Genomic DNA, 24,090 nt, shown 5'->3' with positions numbered 1-24,090 from the left:
ATATTCCCGCTAACCACCTGGTATGGAACCGCCATCATCGTTCAGCCACCATTCCACTTGGCCTAGGGCCCCACATGGGCGCTGGACTTACCTGCTGTCAGGATGAGCCTGGCCCATCACCCTGATGATACTTAAAATATCAGAGGCTTTCATAAGGCCAAGCCCCTCAGTGAGCCATCAGCTGTGGGGCTCAAACCGAGGACCTGGAGAACCGAAAGCAAGAGAGTCGACGGCCGGCACTACCAGAAAGCTGCCCGCTGACGTTGCTGTGGCAGGTTTTACGTGTGGCCTAGCCACAGTAGCAGCGGACAGAGTGCCACCCTGCGTGAGTGTGGGTAACACGTTCCTCTCAGCTCACTCTCCCTTTCGCTCTCCCTTATTCCACTCACCTCATTTTCCCTCCCTGCACTGGGCAGAGATATGACCAAGTGCCTTTGCTTAACTGCAACCTGCCTCCTGCGCACAGACGCCAGCGGGCATGGCTATGCACATCAGGAAGATAATCCACTGGCCTATCAATAGCTACTGACACGGCCTGATTGGAATAGGGATGGGCTCATCTGAAGCAGCCCAACTGGAAATCGGGCTGAGCCGGACTGAGGTTACAAATCTCTCCTGCTCCAGGTTTAGTTCGCTGAGCTATAGGCCCCTGTTCGGCTACCTGTCCCCCCGCAGGGACCAGACCTGATTTAAGGGAAAATGCTGGGGAGAAAAATGCAGAAAGGTTTTCCTTTACTTTCCCCACCGCTTTTCTACCAGCCACAGAATGTATTAACGAGGAGACACAGCTGGGGACTGGGATGGTTCCGGTGACAGGGGATGGACTCTAGACTCCTCTAGGATTCAGACCTGGCTCAGGGTAGTAGTGATGAAAAGTTGTCACCATGGTGCTAGGATGTTCCTAGTGCTCAGGTATTCATGGCACAAAAGCTACTGCACCATCTGGCTCCTTCACTGGCAAGCTCAGCAGAGAGGCCAAGGATGGACTGGACCCTGGGGACTGAAGCATCCTTAGCCCTAGCTATTGGCCCTCTAGGTCTGTGCTGGGGTATGTCTAGGGGGAGAAGCTTGCAGTTCTTCTGCCCATTCTACCTGTTGTGTACGTAAACACGGATCATCTGCCTCCAGACCAGTGGAGCTGACACCTTTGACAAGCATTAACATTCACTCTCTAAAACCCATTAACTCGCAAACCCTGCTCCCAGAGTCCGGTACGTTCCCCTGACGCTGTTTGCTCCGGCAGCACTAAGTAAAGGACAACATGATTATTCTCCAGAGTCTGCTGTAAAAAGGGAACTTGCAGCCCAGCGCACCTTTGAAGGTGCTGAGTAGGAAAAGAGTTCCCAGTGTATTTCCCCGCCCCCCCCCCCCATACCCTTAGGAAAGGCCAGTCAGTGGCTCCTAATTAACAAGCCATCTGGCCCAGTCAGTGTCCTGTTTTCAGTGCAGTGGGGCTGCTTGACACAGAAAGGCTGCAAAGAAGATTAAAAGGTAGTTAATCAGCTCAGCAATTAATCCCAGAGTGGCATGGAGCAAGGGAGCATCTGAAGTCCAAGCAGCACTGTGACTGCTGTTTTCAACAGCGCACGAAAGAGAGTGGATGTTGAGAAGCTGACAGGAGAGCTTGGTCCTCCTGGTTTTATTTTTTTCCTTTAATTTTTCTTTTAGTGAAATTAGCGTTGCTGGATGCAAGAGGTGTGACAGAACTGGAACAGACGGGGCTAGTGCAAGCAGGTGCTGGACTAGCTCTCCCTATCGGTTAGGGCACTAGCCTAGGATTTTGGGGATCTGGGTTCAAGTCCTTCTGACTCCTCAAGTGAGTCACATAGACCCATATTCACAAAGGCATTTAGGCTCCTAGCGTCCAGTTAAATCAATGGAAATTAGGCACCTAAATACCTTTGTGCAGCTGCGCCTCAGTTCCCCATCTGCACAGCAGGGATAACAGCACTGTCCTGCCTTCCAGGGGTGTTGTGAATTAAAGATCGTGGGGGTAGTCAGCTGCTGAGGTAATGGGGGTCATATAGAGGAGCGAGCAACTTACCTTTGCCCTCTTTTACTTTTCTCGACAGAGTTTACACCGAGCAAAGGCAGGCTGGGTTGGTGTGGGGAACGGGGGTGGTTCGTTTTTGAAATCAAGCAAAAAATGTGTTTTATTTGGAACACAGGGAGTGTTCAGAAGCTGGAGATGCTTGTCAGCAGCCTCAGACATCCACCGGCCAGCAAAGTGAGTGGTAATTAAAGGAGCAGCAGGAGGGTCACCCCTGCCTTCACTTGTCCTGACCCCAGTTTGCTTCCATCACCCGAACTACGTGACAACTCAGTCTGGAATATCAAAGCCTCTTCCTTCCCACTTCCCTTTCCCCCGCCAGCCAAGAGCCACGCCGGCACCTGCTCTCATGCATGTAATTCTCAGCGTCAGTCAAAGAAGGACGCAGCTCTGCTCCTTTCTGGCTCATGGCAGGGAGGCTGGGAAGTGGCTCTGGCAGCACTGGCATTTGGAGCTTGCAGGCTGGTCAGTTTCCCATGGAAACAGGGAATCTGAGCTCCTGTCTTGCAAGCTGATCTCCAGTAATGATTTAACAAGGACTGAGTAGGAAATGAAGCCAGGTGGGGAAGAGTTGGCTACTGGTGTGCAGGGGGTGGGGGAGCTCTCGAGTGAGTCTCTCTCCTCACCCTTGTGCAGGTGTTTCACTCCACAAAACATCCACAGGACAAGCAGGAAATCCCCACAGGAATGATGCTGAGACAACCCGGAAACCTCACTTGGTTGGAGGGCCTTGTGGTTACAGACCTGGACTAGAGCCCAGAAGACCTGCATTTCACTCCTGGCTCTGCTACAGACTCCTTGTGTGACCCTGGCTTCCCAAGCCAGTTCATCTCTCTGTGCCTCAGTTCCTCATGTGTAAAACGGGAGTCATGGTCCTTCCTTCCTCCTCTGCTTTGTCTCTCTTGGCTATTTAAAATGTTAACTCCTCTGGGAGGCCACTGCCTCTCGCTATTTTATATTCAATATGGGGAGAGATGGGGTGACCCTGTCACTAACATAATAGGAGATTTCAATTCTTGAGACCTTCCCTTTGATACGTCATTTAGGCCCAGACTTTCCATTGATTTCAGCGGGAGTTAGGTACCTAAAAAGCTTTGAGGATCTGGCCTTAGGTCCCGATCCAGAGAAGTACACAAGCGCGTCCTCAACTCTGGGCACATGAGCAACCTCCTCCAAGTCAATGGGACAACGTACCTCCTGAAAGTCAAGCGTATGCTTAAGTTTTTGCGGGATTGGAGTCTAAAGCTCTTTGTGACTCAGTTTTCCCCATTCTGCACAATGGGGAAAATGAGACTTACCACCCTTGGTAGAGCACTTTGAGATCTTCAGAGGAAAGGTGCCATATAAGGTCTGGTATTGTCTCCTCCACCCACTTCATGAACAGTGTAAATGTCACCTCCACTCTGTATCTGAGCTTCACAAGCCAGGGAGTATGATACAGCCAGAGATTCTTGACTGCACAGCATGATCTGCATCTGCTTCCACCCTGCAAAGCCATTGACAGCCCCAGTCTGCCCACTGCCGGCCTCTGATGGTAGAAAAGCCCCTTTTCTCAACCATCATTTGATGTGTTTGTCACCTCCAAGATTCCCACCAAGAGGAAAGAGCCCTCAGCAGGGGTGGGCGAGAAATCTACCCTGCAGGAGACTATTAATGTCTTCAGAGCTGCAATTGAGAGGGCTGGATTGGATTTACACTGCACAGGATTAGGACATGGCAGGAGGGGAGTCAAATGGGTTCAGCAAAAAAGCCTTCTTGCCACCAGCTGGAGAGTTACTAGCTTAATTTGAAATGACACCACTGGGAAGAAGTCAGTACTATATCCAAGGCTGCCCTCTGACTTCCCTCCACCTCTTGTAATGTAATACCCATTGGTATGCTTACAAGCAATAGGGCTGATTCAGCCTGGCTCCCAGCACTCCCAGGAAGGAGACACCCACTGGTAGAAACCAGCAGTGATCTCAGCTGGGGCCCCACAGTGGCTGGGCAGCTTCATGTCCCATCCAGACTTTGGTGCTTACTTGGAATGAGCTATCAGTACAGGCCAGGGAAGCATGACCAAGACCTCCTGGCATTCAGCGGTGATTTAGTTCAGATAAGCCCCCAATACTCATTCTGGAGCCAATACTCATTCTGGCTTTACTCTGGCTCATGCTATCATCAACCCCTGGCTATTCATCTACAGGACGCAGAAAATCCACGACTGGGGGAGGGTTATGTCAGCCCAAAGTAGCTGCAACCACCTTCTCCGCACGGGTCAGCACCACCCAGGAAATACACTGACTCAGCATCTCATTGTACCCCTGGGAGCAGAGTCAGAGCCTTATTAGAGTAGGGCAGAGGCCTCAGTATAGCTAGGATACCATTGTGCTAGCTATTCTTCTTAGGGTTCCTTAGCAGCCCAATATCCAGCATCTGCGCCATCTCCTTGGTAAGTGCTACGATTTCTGCTGCTCGTGGAGCCCAAAACACATATTCCAGAGAAGGATGTATCTTGTTTTTCAGGATGTGTTTTCTGAAGGGCTCTTTTATCCAGTATTTCTTCTTCTCATTGCCCTATGCTCCTGCTTTGGGGCAGCAGGTCCCATTTGGCTCACAGTCCGAGGTTTCTGTGTTTTCTTTTCTTCTTTGTTTGCGCGTCCAGTCCAACCGTTGGCCCAGTGCACTGTCCCGCTCTGAACTTTCCTCTGAATATTGCACCGAAGTTGCTTAGAGTTTGCCACAACAACAAAATTGGAATTTGCCAGTCTAAAATGGCTCAGATGGTAATTTCTGTTCTCCATCAACGTCCTCTTCTTTCCAATCCCATGGGACGTTGCAAGGGTTTCTTATTTTTATTGTAGAACAAAATTGATTGCTGGAGAAGAGTGACACCCTTGGAGAATGAAGTTCATTGCCTCTCTGCGCACACGTTACACATGGGGAGCGGCAAGGCAAGCGTTGCCAGACTGCCCCTTGCGGAGGCATCTCCACCGCTGATCTGGAGGCACCACTTCTAGGGACTGAAAGGGGAATTCAGATTCCTTGGTCCAGATGCTCAGCTGGGGTAGGTCAACATAGCATAGAAGAGAGAAAATCCATAGGCCCAAACTGTACTCTCTCATTTGCAGCAGTTTACTCCACTACAAGAAGGATGTGGAAAAATTGGAAAGAGTCCAGCGGAGGGCAACAAAAATGATTAGGGGACTGGAACACATGAGTTATGAGGAGAGGCTGAGGGAACTGGGATTGTTTAGTCTGCGGAAGAGAAGAACGAGGGGGGATTTGATAGCTGCTTTCAACTACCTGAAAGGGGATTCCAAAGAGGATGGATCTAGACTGTTCTCAGGGGTAGCAGATGACAGAACAAGGACTAATGGTCTCAAGTTACAGTGGGGGAAGTTTAGGTTGGATATTAGGAAAAACTTTTTCACTAGGAGGATGGTGAAACACTGGAATGCGTTACCTAGGGAGGTGGTGGAATCTCCTTCCTTAGATATTTTTAAGGCCAGGCTTGACAAAGCCCTGGATGGGTTGATTTAGTTGGGGATTGGTCCTGCTTTGAGTAGGGGGTTGGGCTAGATGACCTCCTGAGGTCCCTTCCAACCCTGATATTCTATGATTCTATGAAATCCAGACTAACTCCATCAATTTCAAATGTTACTTCAGATTTAAGCTGGCGTAGCTGAGGGGAGAATCTGGCCCATTATCTATATTATTATTCATCTTTTTCTGTCTTGGAACTGAGAGAGGAAAACCCAACATGCTACAGCTCCAATCCCCCTAATAACCTAAGGAGACCAGTCCCAGATATCTCAATACAATGATAGGGGCCCACTAATGTATACGTACAACACTGACTTCCTAAAGCAAGTCTACATTTGATTTCCCCATAGTCCACATCGATCAGCAGCCTCACCTACCACGCACAGGGAGTTAGCTGAGCAGAACAGCCTCTGTAGGTTTGAATAAGAATCTAAGTGGGAATAAGCAAGCCATATGGCAGCACAAGAGATGCACAAATCCCAAATGCTGCTCCCCATCACCTTGTCACCTTTGATATTGAATCCTGTGAAGTGCTGAAAGACTAAGTTCAATTTCTGCCTCGAATAATTCATGGGGGCCTTCAAAGAGCTGGAAGAAGTGGTTGAAACTGCTTCTCTTTAGCCTTGTGGTCTGCATCGGGATCTGTCAGGAGCCCCTTCTGTTGGAACTCTAATTGCATGTGCCATGTAAAAGCTCCCTCCTGACCCTTTCTCCATTTCCTTTATTGGATGTGTCCTGAGAAATGTCCATAAGAGGGTATTTCTTGGCGCTACATTAAATCTGTTAGCGGTGGTGAAAATGAGGGACTGGATGAAGCCAAGGTGGTGTGTGAGCTAGACTTGCATAGCTTTGCCAATGCACATGACTACAGTCCCTGGATCAGCTCTGTGATTCAGGTCCTGCCCCCTGGACACAGCTCTGTCAAGGCACCTGTTCTGATCTGCAGCATCCTTTGGATTTGCCAAGGAACCCTGATATGGCCCTTCACCCACCCACCCCCACCTGCTGTCCCACTCCTTAACCTGGCACAGGCCCATAGTCTAAAGAGATGTGATTTGGGAGAGACCACAGCATAGTTCAGAGACAAGTCTTCTCTCCACACAGTTCCCCCTTCATGTCCTCCTTCACTAGTTGCGCTAAGCTCTGTCCATGGTGCTAGGAGGACAGTTTCAGATTTGTAGAAGAGACCACTGGGATCATCCAGTCTGTCCTCCTGCATATCACAGGCCACAGGACTTCCCTGAAGTAATTCCTGCTTCAAGTCCAATAGCCTTTGAGAGAGAATCCAAGCTATCCAATGGTTAATTACCCTCACCCTTAAAAATGTCCATCTTATTTTGAGATTGAATTTGTGAAGCCTGAGGCAGCCAACACTCCATCTCCTCCATCTAACATCTCTGTGTATTAGGTGTTTCTAAGCAGCCTATCACCCTGGTATCGACATTCACTCTCACCACCCCCTCCCCAGGTGGCTTTGCAATAGAAGAGAAACAGTGTAGTCTAATGCCTAGTGCATTGGCTTCAGGAGACAGGTGTTCTATTCCTAACTCTGCAAGTGACCTGCTGTACGACCTTGGATAGACAATTCTCCTCTCTGGTACTCTATTACCTCCTACTCTTTGTGTGTCTTGTCTATTTAGATTATAGTCTTGTTTTAGCAGTGTTGGTCCCAGGATATCAGAATTTGGTCCAATAAAAGATATAACCTCACCCACCTTGTATCTCTGTTTAGGTAATAAGCTCTTTGGAGCACAGACTCTGTGAATCCACAGCACTTACTACAGTGGGGCTCTGGTCATTGCTGGATTCTCTAGGAGCACTGTAATATAAATAATAAGAGGCCCTGAGTCAAATTACCTCTGTCCAAACTGGTGAAGACCCCACCAGTAACCTCACATCACTCCTGTGCAGTAGGGAAGGAATATTATTTATCCCCATTTTACAGATGGAGAACTGAGGCCCAGAAAGGCTAGGTGACTTGCCCAAGGTCACACAGGAAGTCTGTGGCACAGCAGTGAATTAAATCCAAGTGTTCCAAGTCCCAGGCTGGCACCTTAACTACTGGGCTATGCTTTCTCCCAAAGCAAAATAACATCCTCTCTGAAGAATTCAGACAGACAAACTAGAAGATGCAACTTAAGATAAAAAGTGAATTCCATTATGCAGACTCACATGCTAGGGAGGCACACAGCTCCTCTCGTTATGTTCTGCAACAAAATATATTAATAATGATGAACTGGCTTGGATTTATGCCCAGATAGCTTCAGAGGGCCTGTTAAGCCTTGGATTTTAAACCACAGCCACAGTGACATAAACTGGAGAGAACTTCACAGGATGGCTTTGCCTGGCCCCGAGAACCGAGAAAAGGGTTTGCCGATAAAAGCCTAAGCTCCTTTCATGACTAGCTTGGTTGTGTTTGTGGGGCAACCGTTTTCAACTAGGGCTGCAGGGTAAACTCCCACTGTCAAGCAGCACAGAACTCCATGTGGGTGGAGGTTGTTATGTGGGATAAAGAGCAACAGAAACAATTGATTTGCAGTTGCCCTACAGGCTAATGACTAAATAATGGCTAATCCCAGCAACCAGAAACTGCAGATTCAACATCCATCAGCACTAAGATTCCATCATCCTGTGGAGAAAAGCAAGCAAAGGCCAATGGATCATGTAGGTGAATCCAAACACATCAAAGCAAGGAGGTAAGACCCAAAGGAGATACTTTCTGGTCCCCTCCTATCATCCCAGGGCCTGTCCAAATTCATACGACTAGAATGGGTTCAGCCAAACTGAAAATGTTGCCACAGCAAAGACTATCATGAACAAGGCTCGACACTTATGCAGCAGCTTTCAGACATGGTGTGTAACAAACATGCAACAAGCCCTTGTCATCCCGTTTACTAAAGAATGGAGAAGTCAACAGACTCATCCAAAATTCACACTAGAGCAGTAGCAGCATTGGGAAGAGAACCCAGGAGACCTGCCTTCCAGACCTATTGTAATTGCTAGGTAACTCCCATTTTCCCACTCACCTGTGTATCTAGGTGTTTATAACTAAAGCTGGTTGGGAATTTTTCAGTGAAACAATTTTTCATAGGAAAACACCAGTTCATTGAAACTGAAATTTTCTTGTAGAAATGTATCAGTTTTGATGAAAGTTTCTCAGGTCCAGGATAGAATTTCTGGTCAAAACCCAGAAGAGACAGACAGACAGACAACCACCTTCCAGCTGATTCCAAACCCCAGCCTCCTACAGTAGAACCCCTTCCAATTGATAACGTTGACCATTAAGCCAAAGGACCTATTCCTAAGTAAAGGCCTCTTGTCAAGGGAACCAAAACCCTAGCACGTCTTAAGAATAATTTGTAATAATAAAAATAAATTGTGTAACCTTTATTAAGAATGGAACAACTTAGCTAGTAAGACTGGACAGTTTAGTTGATTAATCTTTAGCATAATATCCTGTTTATCAGAACCAGTGTTCTAACTGCAAGCTGCATGAACTGCACTAGTAGGGAAAGTTTGGATATTTGAATATGTGGCTGGAAATTAGCAACATGTACCAGACAAAAAGGGACCTGCATAATTGTCATGTGTCTGACAAAAGGGAAGTTATAGATTGCCTACAGTGCAGACAATAAAAAAAGAAGAGAAATTTGACCAGACTGAGACCAGACTGTCATTTGTGTCATTGGCTGCAAGCTTCGGTTCCATGAATATTGGGCACTGTATATCTCTCCTTGTTATGCACTATTCTTAAATAATAAGGGCAACTTTATTAATTAAGCAATCAAGCTTGACTACTCCTGTCTTACTATTTTATTGTTACTGGCGAAGGCTGGACCCGCTAATCAGTGTATATAGAAAGGGTGGCACCAACGATTTAACTATATAGGCCCTTCTGCCTGCACAGAATCCTAGCAAAGTCCGTGATGAAGTGCACACCATCATGGCAGATCTGACTGCAGGATTGGGGGCTACATTTTCAGGAACTCCTTTGATTTCAATGGATGAGGGTTATAATCCCGGTGCAACGGCCCACAGAGCTGGCCCACATCACCAAATCCCTGCTCTCCGTTATACTGGTGTAAATCTGGAGTAACCGCACCACTTGAACCTGAATTATTCAGAGCGGAGCCATCAAACCACATGCTTCAGGCCATCACCCCGGGTCAGGTAGGAATTGCCACTGTTAAGAGCTACATGTATGAAGCTGCTAAAGGAAGCCTTTTGCAGAGCACAGCATCAAGTTTTATTGGTCCTATATAGGCCAGGAGCATGGCTACCTGTTTTTGAGTGCTCATCGACTGGCACCTTATCTATTATCTATAATGTAATCTATATCTATACCTTATATCTACCTTATCTATAATGTAATCTATTTACATATATTACAGGCAGAGCTGGTGTCCGATACCATTATGAGACCCTGTTTTCAGTTGCTTATAATTTTGTCAAATTTTAAGTATTCAGGCTGAAATTTTCCACTCTAGGCATCTGCCTCGGTCTGAATTATTTTGGCAAGTTTCAGCTAAAACGGTTCATCCATTTCCAAGGAAACGATTAAGGGAAAATATGTTGTTCTTTCCAGGTTAAAAAAAAATCTCATAATTCTTTCATTGAGAAGCTCCAGCACCTTCTTGCTTTGGCACAAGAAGTTGAACATTGGAGGTGGGAGGAGGGGAGCTTGCTGGGATGGCAAGGTTGTGTGTCCAGTTTTGGCCACGTTATCACAGCCTTTGAAATCACAGGTCACCTACGCTCCGAAGAGGCTTTTTTAGTACAGCTGGTCAGGAATTATCTGATGATGCATTTGTTCATTTTCATCAGAAATGCTGTTTAATCAAAAATAAAACTATTAATTTCCAAGCGACTGAAATGTTTCAATTTTAAATTTAAGCTGATTCCAGTTAAAAAAAAAATTAAAAGTGATCACAATTTACATGACATTTTTCAAAATTATAAAAACAAAATGTTTCAATTGACTGAAACTGAATTTTTTTTGGGGGGGAGTGGGGGATTTTCAGTTTGCAAAAATTGTTGAGATTTCAAATGTTTTCATCCCGATTTGGGATGGGAAAATGTTCATGGGACAGGAAAACCAGTTCCCACCCACCTTTACTTCTTAGAGTTCGGCATCTAAAGTCTCTGACTATTCCGTACCGGGCACGCTCAATCTCTTCACAGGTCCTACCTATCAAACCTTGAGAACCTTGGCCAGCTTCATTGGGGTGCGGCTCATCTGCCTCTGAAGTATCAAAGTTTAGGCCACTTCCGATGCCGACCTTCATGGACAAATTGGTTTCAGGTGCTGTGAAATATCCTGATGCTTCTACAGCAGCTGATCGAGCACATCACAGTGGAGATTTCAGGCCTCTCTGCCATGCAAATCCATTGCAGCAACTCATTAAGCAACCTCAGTGTAGGTATATAAGCATATCACCTTCCAAGGAGAACTGGAAAAAGAAATAGGATTTTGCCCAGTTGGAACTGGAGTGGTATAACCTAATTTTGTACATTAAATTGTGATTAGTTAATGCACCCTATTCTCATGCCATCTCATGATTCTCACCTAATTTGGATGATCTCAAGGGAAAAATTCTCATTAAGTTGTCTGAGTGGACATGGAAGTTTGTTGCCAATGAGCACACCTAGGTCTGTAGCATATCTTGATTATTTTTGAAGCAGAGCCTAGCACACAAATGTCAAGAAGTGGAGGTGGCTGTTACCTGATTTATGATGCTATCCTGATTAGCTGAGGAGCCATCATACATCGGGGCGAGATCAACACATCCCCTGGCAGTTGTGGGTTTTCTGCATATCAAGTCATCCCTTCACCATTTCGAGGTGCGGCGTGCGCATATGGCAACTGCCCTGAGCCGAGAGCAATAAACAACATGTGAATTGATGCTGAGGAGGTGGAAAGGAGCCACCATGAAGCCAGAAAAATCAAGTTCCAGGGCTTTCTGTCAAAAGGAAGACACAGAAGAGGGAATGAGCAGAAAGCTCCCCTTGCTGCAGCCAGCCTCGGGTTTATGACTCTGCGGCAGAAACGCAGGTGAAATGAAGAGCGTAAACAAACCATCTTTCCCCCACTCCCTGGAGAAACCTACATGAGCTCTTGACTAGGGCAGCTGGTCACCTGGTGGATGATTTAAAACAAGAAAGTCAGTTTTGACATCAGCAGATCATGACCTTACAACTTGATTATGGCCCTCTTCTAATAGATTCCGGTTCTTCCTCTTTGAAAAGGAAGGATTAGCTCAGCACAGGCCAGGGCGTCAGGACTCCTGAGTTCTATTCCTGACTCTGCTACACCCTATAGCAAGATCCTCATTTTCCTTATCTATAAATTAGGGGAACTGTGAAGCTAAATCTACTATATTGAAAGGATTTTGCACACCTCAGATGGGAGGTGTGATAGGTCGGTGAAGTAGTAGCAAGCTCTCACCATGCCCCTCCTGAAGAATTAAAATGTCAGCAGCATTGAGGGCTTGGCATATCCCCATGTAGCTGGGGTGCAGGGCCAGGTATGCCTGGAGAAATGGAATCTGCTACTTTGTTCCTTCCAGTTCAAAGAGGGGGGTTGGGAAGAAGATTTGGTCTCTTGTTGTGATGTATCTTCGCTTTGGGAAAACATTTTGCTGATAAAAAAAGAAAAGCAGATGGGAAGTGTTTTATATATATATTCAGAGAACTCAGAAGGTACAGATCTTTTTGCCAGAGTTTCCCCTTCTCTGCTAAATGACTGGGGGGAGGTGCCTTTTATTCTTAAACCCCCAGCACAAATTAACATGTCAGCAAAAAGAAAGAGGAAAAAGGGGGAAAAAATATGTGCTACGTAAGAAACTTCAATAAGGGAAGCGCACTCAGAGATGTCAGCCTCTTATTTATTTTAAAAGCCACTAGCACTGAGATGAAAGATTCCATGTGCAGGAAGTGCCCTGGGGCAGGATGAGGGGTTGAGGAGCGGGTACATTATTCATCTTTTGATGGCCCATTCTAGAACAGTTCAGAATCTTCCTCACGGTCAGCTGCAAAACCTGCTTTCCCTGCTAGGGGACGCACAGATGGCCTTAGAATCCAGGTGAATAAACTTGCTGGCGTTCCGGCCGCATGTCTGGCTACAGAGGAAAGCGATAGCCATGAAACTGGCCTCAAAGGGCAATCCAGTAGCTACAACATCCATTTCCTCAACAGCAGCTCCTGCACTGCCTTGGAAGCTGCTTTACTGGGAGAAGGGAGGGCCATTGGTCAGGACACTCTATCACCAACGCTTCCAGTGGTGACTGGAGATCATTGGCACACAAGAACCCAAAAGCAAAATATTCAAGAGGGTTGGAAAAATGAGGCATGAGAATAGGAATCGGAGCCACTAAACAGGAGTATTAGTCTCAGCTCTGACACTGACTCATGCCTTGGGCATGTCACTAAACCAACAAGCGCTTACCAGGGGCTTGATGCTGAGTTCTCTGGCCCTTAAGCACCTCTTCATAGCACATTCTTAAGTGCTCTGCTGTAAAGGGCCTGATTTAGGGTGCCCAGATAGAATCCGATTTTCAGAGGGGTGCTGGGCTCCTGCAGCTCCCATTGACTTCACTTTCTCATGTAGCACCTCACAGAATCAGGCCCAGGATGTCTCAAGTTGGACACCCTAAAAATGGTGGCAGCCAAACTTCCAGGAGTATGGCTGGGTTTTGCTAGCTACTGGACGACAAGTGCTAAGGGCCCCCTTTAGGAAGTCATGTAGGTACATGCCTAACTTGACTTTAGAGAGACAGCCAGGCTTAGAAACCAAAAGCAGAGCATTCAGGCTCTGGCCCTCAGAGAGTGACACAGACTCCTGCACTGTTTGTTCTCTCTTTGCAGAAAGGTTTCTGTTGGAATTAGGTCGTTTGAGTGTTTCTGGCCGATGAACTCTCTCCCAGTGATTTCCCTGCAGAGGTCCATATATTCTCATTTGATTCCAATATCCTTTACCAGGGAGCTAACTGTGACAAATGGCCGGAAACGCGAGCATCCCTCCAACAGCTGCCATCACCGGCCTCCAGCCCCAGCTAGTGGGGCCTGCTGACCGGAACCAACAGCCAAGAGAAGGGTCTGATGACATGTGGGGGGAAAAGGAGGAACAATGCTCTTACCCTTGAAATCTCCTCAAAGGAAAGGGGCCAAATACCAAACCTCCTGCAAAGGGGAACACGCTGGGTGGAAGATAACTCACACCCACCTGTTTCTGCAGCTGTAGAGAGAAAGGAATCTTACTCCTCTGTGGGCAGAGTTCCCACTCATCAGCGATCCAATCTTCAGGGTGCTGACTGCCCTCAGTGCCATGGTGGGGTGCAAACTCGGGAACGTCAGTGCTAAAAGCACGAGCTTCTACCATTTTAGCTAAAGGAGTAACTCTGTCAGCTGGCAGCGGTAGCAGACTCTTAACCTCTTATGTGGAGTAGCCACTAGAGGGAGACAAAGATCAACACTCCTAATGTAGGTTCCATTGAGAGGTTTGCTCCTCCCACCCCCCACCCCAACTGCTGTGGGATGAACATGTTTGTCAGGATTTGGGGGCAGAAGAGTTAGAAAATTGGAGGGGAGGCGCAAAGAATGAAGATTCATGCTGACAGCAGCAGCTCAGCAATCTGCCCTTCTGCTGTTAACATCCCGCCTACCAGAAGGAATAGCCAGGGACCTCAGAGCTTGTCAGTTTGCAACAAAGGGCACTACCAGCGTGGCAAAGGAGAACTCCGCACAAAGAGGACATGTGCCAGTGAAGGGCATTGATGATAGCTCTGCTTCCCTCCTTTGTTCATCCCAAAGTCAGGCCAGCCTCTGCTCCGGATTGAGTTACTTGTTGCTAGTGTTTTTTGAGATATATTTAAGCAGGCAGCATGGCAAGAGGCTGCGGGGAAAAGGAGGTGCAGCTAAATGCACGGAGGTCTGGGGTAGAATTTTGCTCAGGATCTTCGAGCTAATGTATGAAATGTCACTGCAGAGCAGACCGAAGCTTGGAGTCTGAAAGGTCCCACCCAGAAGAACCTCAGCACAGCAAACCACTGAACTTGCCTTGGAAGGACGAAGAGCTGAGTCAGCGATGACAGGGCTCCAACCTGGGATCATGCCCACTGATTTCGTCCTGCCATGGAGAAGAGGCTTGGGCAGATTCTCGCCTGGTGTCAAGCGGTGTAGCTCCATTGACTTCAATGGAGCGGCATCTATGGGTACTGCCTGAGGATCTGGCCCTAAGAGAAAGCTTTGGGGGAAAACGTGCAGCATTCGCATCAAGTCTCGGAAGCAGAGACTGGAAGTGAGAGACAAAAGGAGAGAAAAAGCCCCTCTCCCTTGGGAGAACGAGAACAAACTCAAGCACAAGGAGCAACAATATGGGCTGGCAGATGAGGCATTGCACTGGGGGTCTGAATGCTAATCCCTGCTCTGCCACTGACCTGCTGGCCGACCTTGGATAATCCATTTCCCCGCTCTGTGCCTCAGTTTCCCCTTCCACCCTCTCTGTCTTGCCGCTTTCGCTCATAAGCCCATTGGGGCAGTGACTGCCTTGCTGTGTTTCTGTGTAGCACCTAGCACCGTGGGTGGGGGGGGGTCTGAGCTCAGTGGGGTGCTACTGTGATATAACAAAGAATGCTACCAACCATAGGAACAACTGCAGTAAAGCCTGGTGGCTCCCCTGTCCCCTCCACAACACGGGCTGACCCCTCTTTTTTGGTTGGAAACGCTGCCTTTTTGTGCAGAGGTGACAGGAGAAACTATGATGGAGAACAGCCATTAAAGAGTCACCATGCCCTTCTGCAGCGCCCAGGAGTTAAATGCACCTCCTGTCACCAATGCACTGCTTCCCAGGCTTCCCATCCTTCATCTTCACCCGTGACCAATCAGCTGGGTTACAATCATTCTCCAGGTTTCTGAGTAGCAGCCGTGTTAGTCTGTATCCATAAAAAGAAAAGGAGGACTTGTGGCACCTTAGAGACTAACAAATTTATCCGATGAAGTGAGCTGTAGTTCACGAAAGCTTGTGCTCTAATAAATTTGTTAGTCTCTAAGGTGCCACAAGTCCTCCTTTTCTTTTTAATAATTCTCCAGACGCCCTTAGGGAAAGAGGCTCTCTCTCCCAGCCTTGGCCCTGGACCAGTCAAAAGCTGTCCGGCTGCCACTCGGAGCATGGAGCTGTTCTGTGTCTTGGGGCCCTATTCTGCACTGCTGACAATAGCTCTGTCCAGCACAAAAACCATTAATTAATTAAGGCAATTACTCTTGTGTGGCCAAAGAAAAATGGCTACTCCTGTGCTGGTTTGGGGCACTGAAGTAAGCCAGAGACTAATGGAAAGGGGTTGTTAGAATCAAGCAGCTTGCAGGAAAGTGTTGGCTTAGCCTCCTTCTTCAGCCAGTGCATCTCAGTCCTGACTTGCAGGCTCCTTGCTATTCCCTTAGGGGCTCTCACGCTCAGTCCTCCTGACCTGCAATCCCCCCCGTATTCTAGCTTTGGGCTCCCCACACTGGGGTCTGCTAAGAGTCACTGTCGTAACCTTCAACATCGCTGCCTTTCCAGACCCCTTTGCACAGATCTGCTGATGCCCCTAAATCCTGACCTGCAGGAAGTACTGCAGTTCAAGCGGTGTGCTCCCGGCTCTGCCAATGCACCTCCACAAGTGACCTGCTGTTCCAGTCCTGGTCTTCTCCCCACAGCTCTGGTGTCTCATTTGTCTTAATAAATCCAGCTGTTGCTATTTTTCTAACTCACTTCTGGATTAAAACATTTTGTTTTCCCAAACACAGTGAATTAAACTGACTTGTCAAGGCTTAAATTGCAGCAGTCTGGTCCTTCCTTTCTCCTTCCCCAGGAGATCAGAAAGCCGGCATTACTGCTCTGTATTTTTTTAAAATAATGAACTTTACAGTCTGATCACACTGGGTGAAATTCACCACTGTCAGCACAAGTCTTGTTCACCCCATAAATAGTCTTTTTGCTGGCTCCTCTGCCAAGGGGTCAATTTCACTCATGGCATTATTGAAGAGATGTCATTAGAACGTCACCTTTCCTGTCCTTTGTTTTGCAGGGAGAACTAATGTGGGGAAATCGGCTGGTGCTGAGTGACAGGCCCTAAAGTTAGCTGGATCCTGATAGAAATATCACACAATGCCATGGAAGTTGCCAGATATTAAGTCCAAGTCCCCCAAATGTGTCACAGCTTGGCAGTTTTCAGGTTATTTATGGCCTTGTATGCAGAACAGGCTGGCTGCCTCTGCAGGCCTCCCCATCAGCCGGCCAGCAAAGGAGCTGACATGGAAAGCTTGATAAATAACACATGGAAACAGAAAATCAGATAAATAATACAAGGTGGGGGTGTGGGAAGAGAAAGGAAAGTGCCATTTGAATAATTCAGCTGAGCTGCCACCAGTCATGTATTATTGAGAAAGGGATCCAGGCAGAGGTGAGGCCAGGGCAGCAAGTCCAGAGGATGATACATATGGAGGTGATGAACTTCAGTAATCTCTGACCTCAAATCCGCTTGGCCCTGGGGTTTCACTGGCAATTGGCCTGGCTTGTTTGAACTAGTCTTAAGGTCAGCACAGCCATGTTTTGTAGGCAGAAGGTCTGGCTTTTGTTGCAGGTGGCAAGTCAGCCTCTTGTGGGTCTCTTATTTATGATACCTGCTCTGTGGCTTGTCAGCCTTGCCCTGCAGGAGAAGATCTGATGCTGAATACCTCTCCCACCTTGGGCAGTGATGTGAGGAACGCAGCCGGAGGCTCAGCTTGCAAACAACTACATGAGCCCTTTATTTTCGGTCAAAGACAAAGTCTGGGAGTTGGCTAAGCAACCCTGCAATGACTGCCAAGGGCCAGATTTTCCAAAGAGCTCAGCTCCTGTGTAGGTACCTAAATAACTACAGTTCCTTTCATCCTACAGGACTGCAGTGGGCTTTCCCAACTAGATTTGCACAGCCATTACACACACATTACATTTCTCTTGCTCCTTTTTTCCCCAACTGTAAAGAGGCGTAGTATCCATGCACCACTGAAGCTGAGGAAATAACTGGTCAACAGTCAGAAAATTCGAAAAGGTTGAATGCTTAACCTTAACCCTGCTTTCTCGTACCTCTGCTTTAAAATAAAATTTCTATATATATCACGTGCGTGTGTGTCATTGCCCCCTGCTGGATGGACTCAGACCTACTCAGCTGTGTGTCATAGGTCTTGTACCGCTAACCACTGGCAGCAAGCCTCCTTTAGCTCAAGTGGAAGGCCCATGGGCTTTTCGAAGATGGATGTTCTGAGCTCTCTCACCATTGCTACGGTGTTGTACTTGGCTATGGCACAACAAACAGCGAACTGTGAAGTCCACAGTGTTGGCATAGAAAAAAAGCCCCTTCTCCACCCATCCCACACCTTCCTTAATCGGCCCCTGGTGATTGCTTTAAAGTGGTGACATTTCATCGTATTTTGTCATCAAAAACAGTTCTGTAGCAGAAAAGGCAAAATTCCAGAGTGGACCAAACTTGTGGGGTTCTCATGAAAACATATTTGTTTGTAAATCAATAAGAATATCAACAGATATCAACAATATCAATAAGAATAATCAAGAAAATCCATAGTTCTGAGTGCCTCTAGGCACAGGCGCATCCCAGGATTAACTTCTCAGGCCCTTCAGAGCCTCCCAATCCCTTGCTGTGGAAGTGAACTGGTTGTATTAATCTATCAAACCATGCTGCCACAGGAGATCCATCACAATATTCGAAGAGCAAGCTATACGCATGTTTAAGCACAATGTACGTGCATCAAAGTGGCAACAATGTACCTAGATACGACTGTGATGGGTGTATTAGAAATGTTTAGATAGACAGCGAGGTAACGTGGCTCTGCAGATAAAAGCAGCATGTGCTCACATTCTATTAAAATCTGTGTCACCGCCTTATGCACTAACCCAGACCTGGCAGCTCCTCTCAGATGGCCTTTTTACAATATTTATTATCCCTTACAACCCTGCTGTAAAGGCAGTATTAATACCCCTCTTGGAACAAATGGGGAAAACAAGGCACAGAGCAGCTCAAGCAGCAAGTCCATGGAACGTCTGGGAATAGAACCCACAAAGGAGACATAACTGAGAGCTCACGCCCCAAGGATAAAAACTAAAATGGTTACATGAGATTATTGTTAATCACCGAGGCAAGAATTGCTCATAATTTGCATATGGAGAAAACCTCTTTTTCCTTCACCACACAGCGAAAATGAATGCTAGAAAGTTAGCAGGCAATGGCTTTCCTATGCAATGTGACCCTTTGCACAGTGTGAATGGATCCAGAGATGGCTCCAAACTAGAAATAACTTGCTATGAGAAGGTCAAATAGGGCCAACTGCCTTTTACCCCAAGAAATCCAAACCACATGCTTTCACCCCAAATGTTAAACTATACATTTGTTTACCTTGTAAACCAAATATACTATGGCTAATCTATTTTCCCACTTCCATATGTGTTTCGCTCTCCTTTGGAAACTGCACATTTGCTTACCTTGTGAGTCAGATGTGCATCTCTGCATATGTGGATGGTATCTCTTGTTCTGTTGAAAACCCTGAATGCCATGAAATGCTGATGTACAATCAAAGAGTGTAGGAAGCATGCCCATCAAATCTGTAAGATTACAGGGGAGGTTGTTGGTTTGCGTTGTGAATAATTGTGGCACTCTAGCAGTAATAGGAATGATAAGGAAGAAGGAATGTTGAAAGATATAAAACAGGGCATAATTTTGGATTATTAAAAAAATTGCTTAAAAAGGGGGAAATGCTGATGAATAATATAGGTTAATAATAAAATACAATCCTTGAAATGAATCAAACATAAAAAGCCTCCGATAAGAAAAGGATTGATGACACTTGTTACACTCCACCACTGAAAGCAGCAGCAGAAAAACGGAGACAACTGAAATCTGACCACTCTGTTGGCAAATGTGCAATAGAAATCAAAGGATGCCCCCTCCCCAGGAGCCCTGAAACCAGGATAGATAGATAGATAACACCGGAGGTTACCATGTGAACCCCAGAGTTGGCTGAACCCACAAGGAAGTTGCAGAACCCCCTGTGCAATGAATGACCAGACCGACTGTGTGGAAAGAATTCTCCCAACATCCCTGGGCTAAGAGAATAAGATGTGGTGAGATTCAATTTCAAAGACTGTATTTCCCCTTCCGTTCCTTAACACAAAAACCTGAAGTCTACCTTGAGAAAGTCTACACTCTGCAGTGAGACATCGAGTAAGTAGATTTTAACTAATTCATAAGCTCCTTTATAAGTTCAAACCAGTCAGCCTGAGAGAGATTTCAAACATTAACTTAAAGCAATTGCTTTTTGATATTCTAAACTTGTCCCTTTTGGACCAATCCATTGAAACAGCAGGGACCATGCTCTTAAAAATGCCTCAAAGCCAAATGGATCCTTGGGCGTGTGATAAATGTGTTAGGTACTAAAGAATTGATGATCAGAAGTAAATGCAATAAGAAATCTTGATGATCTACAGTGTTCCTCGGTATAACTGCTGGGTCTCAACTATAGTCTGTGGAAATTGCTTGCAAGGCTGTATTGTGTGTGCAGTACACACCTAGAACTTGGGTTGTGTCTACACTGGAGGGTGAAACTGTGGACTGTCTACTCATGCGGTTCTGGGTGAATTAATACATTGTTGATTATTTAAGAATAACCAGGTGTCCTGATTTGAAAAAAAACCTCTTCAGCTTAAAATTTGACCTGCAAAGAACCCAATATTACATTCGTTAAAGCACACGCCCTTTACGCAATAAAAAGGGGTTATCCAGTCTATAATACTTATCCAATTAGCAAATCTAGTTTGTTAGATTTCAGCTTTAAAATCTAACGGGCATCTCTGGCAAATTCATAAAAATTGACCCCCTTACAGTTGACTTCCAATCCTTTGCTCCAACCACTGTAATACGCTACCTAAACACAGCCCCCTGGCATATGAGGCACGCGGAAATGTATCACGCCTATTATATATAAAGCATCTTTTAATTTTATAAGTAAGAATACGATCGCTGTGAATGACAATTGCAATCTGAACTGCTACAGCATATAGTCACTGGCGGGCTACCACAGCCCATGTCTACACTGTAATTCATTAACTTGTTGACTTCAACCCTCCCCCCCTCCCCCACAGACCCAAAGCATACGCGACAATTTGATTATATGCCAGAAAATCTGTTTGTCAACCATTAATAGTCCCCGTCTATTCTATTACTCTTTCACTAGCCAGCTTCTGTATATAAATATTTCAGATCATCCCCCTGAATAAAACCAATTCAAGGACATCACGACCTGATGATTCCAAATTGTTATTGACACATTTATTGGCCACCATTGTTTTGCCAGGACCCAGGCCAGGGCATGAATAAATATGCAGTTGGCAAGCAGAGGGAAGAAAGCCAGGAACAACGGCCTAACGAAAGTGGTGCCATTCTCTGTTTGTGGGGTGGCAGTGATCAAAGATACGTTTCCATATTAGCATCACTAAATGGCATTCAAATGAGGGACAGAAATAATTTCCCATTTGAGTAGCATCCTTTTTTCATTGGCCTCTAAGTTACTGGGGCTGTTTGGGATTCTTGTTTAGACACAGGTAACATTTGGGCCTTTTTAAGAAGAGAGACAGAGGCAGATTGCGGGAGGGAATGTCGGGCAGAGTGATAGATGTCCCGTAAGCAGGTGTTCCTGGCAAACAGAAGTGCAAGCCACCAACAACGTGGAATCACTAAAGTGAGAGAGAGACAGGCCTTATGAGATCCCATTTAGTCCAGACCCGCTATGACCATTCCCGAAACTGAGATCTGGGCCCCAATGTGCTAGGCATTATACATACACACAGCAAGGGATGGCCCGTGCCCCGAAGAGCTTATGGCCTGGATAGACAAGACCAACACAGGAAGGGCTAGGGCCAATTGACAGGTAGAGAACTGTGCCACAGAGAGATTAAATGACTCAACCAAGGACACACAAAGAGTCTGGAGCAGAGCTGGGAACTGAACCCATGTGTGTTAAAGCCCCGGTGAGTGCCTTAACCATCTTCTTCTCCCTATGGGTCAGCCTCTGCCACTAAGGCACAATCTTAAACATGGGGATGTGGGGGACAAGGGAACAGAGCAGAGCCACAATACCCCAGGGAGACGTTGCTCAAGAAGGCATAATGCCTCCCTGAGCTGTTAAGAAGCCACTGCTCTAAAGAGGATGCTGTGTGCTTTCTGCCTCCTCCCCACTCCTTTTGGAGAGACTGGTGCTCAGGGAAGGGAGGTTACTGCCTTTGACCCTTACATGGGGGGGCCACAAATTGGGAAACTCCACAATCTGTCCTCCAGTCCCAGCTGGACTCAGTGAGAGCTGCGGGTGCTCAGGGCCTCTGTAAACGAGTCCCCATTGCCAATGTTTTGTACCATCTAATTCTAAGTGTCTCAAGGACCGGAGCATCCCATATTTATGTCTGCAATTCCCACTGCAATATCCCCGTCACCGGATTTTTCACCCTTAATACCAGGGTGTAATTGGTGCTAATTAATAAAAAATGTAATAAGCAAAAAAAATCAAAGTGTTTTCCTCCCGCTGCTTGAGCTCATCATTTAAGATTCACGGGTGACCATGGCTGGTTAATAATCTCCAGCGACTGTCACTGCAGAGAGTGAACTGGCTGGCCCCCGCTGATTGGGTTATTTCAAACTATTCCACCTGCACAAGTCAATAAAAGCAACCTGAACACGGAGCCTGATCATATTCATTCTGAAGGGCAAGGCTGCCTCTCTCCGCTGCGGAGAGGTTCCGCTGGATGGACGTGTGAAACTTGCAAGGTGAAATGTGCTTTCATGTCCTTGTGCAAAAAACTAGAACACTTAAAAGGCACCCGGCTCACTAGGTCACAGGCAATCACAGAGCCCGGTGTGATGCATTCTGAAAGCTCGAGTCCTGGGTGGAGGATGATTCCTGCTGAGTGGGCATCATCATTTATTTATGTCGCTGGGTGAAAGGAAATAAGCAGCTTTAAATACCTCTCCTTTCTGCCTGAGTGAGCAACACGGAAGGTTATTAACAGAGAAGTCTCGATTCTCCCCCGTGCTATAGCTGCTTTGCATAGGACCAAGACCAGAATATTGGTGATGTTCAACAAGGCTTCACCACGCTATTCAGTGCACAGTTATTGTGGCTTGCTCGGCTCTGAATTCTGAATGCAAAAGCATCATCGACTCTGCTGTGCCTAAAGTCTTGCTACCTTGACCTTGCGCACTGGCCTCGTCCACGCTCACAAGCTAGGCGGGGGCCAGCATCTGCGGTGTGTTGATGGGAAACAGCATGTGCTGGAGGAAGAGGTTTTGCAGTGCCAGTAGGTGGTGCTCACAGCCAGAGTTGAACGAGTGCTGCAGCATTGTTTTCCATGGGACTGTGCCATCTTTCATATGAAATGTATTCCCTGAAATCGGGGCCTATTATGGTAATTTAAGATCCCCTTGACACTTTCTGTATGTTAGCAATGGTCACCTGGCTAAGTTCCAAACTGGGTAATTACATTTTTCCTGCCTGCATTCCGCATTTCCACTAGACAGAGCACGCCTCAGCATTCCCTGTCCCATAGGTGCGGGAACTAGGGGTGCAGGGGGTGCTGCAGCCCCGCCCCCCCAGCTTTTAGGCGGGGCTCCGCTCCCGACCCCATGCCCGGGGTCCCGGCTGAGACTCCCAGCCTCAGTCCCCCCCTCGGAGACACGGCCCTGCTCCTGGCCCCAGCTCGGGGGTGGGGGCGGTGGCACGGACGGGGTAAGGGGGCTGGCTTTCAGCACCCCCACTCTTAAAAGAGTTCGAGCGCCACTGCCCTGTCCTATATAGTGTCGTGTGGCTGTGTGCTGTTAAACCCAGCTGCGGTGCATGAGATGTGGGTGACGTGGCCTCTGAGACTAGTTTGTAAAATGCCTTTGGGTCATTCAAGATGAAAGGCGCTACAGACAACCCACACTGTGCATTCAGTACTTACCCACCATTATGTACAGCAATGTCTGCCCTTCCTCGGTCTGGATTTAATTTAGGGTGCTGGAGAGGAGTGAAAAGTCTAACTTGTTGATTCAGCAGTAGAAATGGTTTATTACTTTTCTCTAGCTTTTCGGGGGGGAGAAATAGGTCACAACTTAAAACATGTTACCATGGAGACCTCTTACGGTGCAGCGGTTTCCGTCTCTGAATGAAGGAGACGGTGGTATTATTTGACTAGCTTTGCTGGTATGACTTTGCAATTGCTGTTTTCTGAATTTATTATCACTGTTTGCCCTGCAATAGCACCTAGAAGCCCCAGCAGCGAGGTGTTGTGCAAATACACTAATTGACAGTCCCTGGACACAGGCATTTTGCAATGGAAATTGACAAAGGAAGGATTATTATCCCCTATGTTACAGATGGCACAGAGAGATGAAGGCCCAGATCCTCAAAAGCATTTTAGGCACCGAACTCCCATGGGAATTAGGTACTTAGAGGATCCTGGC

The 24,090-nt window shown here is 46.8% G+C and overlaps 1 long non-coding RNA gene across 1 annotated transcript in view; it reads right to left on the bottom strand.

Annotated features, from left to right (window-relative positions):
• The window catches only part of LOC141974579 (uncharacterized), a 55,004-nt gene extending 31,386 nt beyond the window's left edge, over positions 1–23,618 (bottom strand). The window contains exons 1-2 of the long non-coding RNA XR_012635777.1: positions 23,589–23,618; positions 19,086–19,205 (exon numbers count right to left, since the gene is read on the bottom strand). This is a non-coding gene — a long non-coding RNA (uncharacterized LOC141974579). The remainder of the gene's footprint in view (positions 1–19,085; positions 19,206–23,588) is intronic.
• Between the last annotated feature and the right edge of the window lie 472 nt (positions 23,619–24,090).

This window comes from Natator depressus, chromosome 19 (assembly GCF_965152275.1).
Source record: "Natator depressus isolate rNatDep1 chromosome 19, rNatDep2.hap1, whole genome shotgun sequence".
NCBI lineage: Eukaryota > Metazoa > Chordata > Testudines > Cheloniidae > Natator > Natator depressus.
Note: the sequence above shows the minus strand (reverse complement) of the source record. Positions and strands in the feature narration are given on the sequence as shown.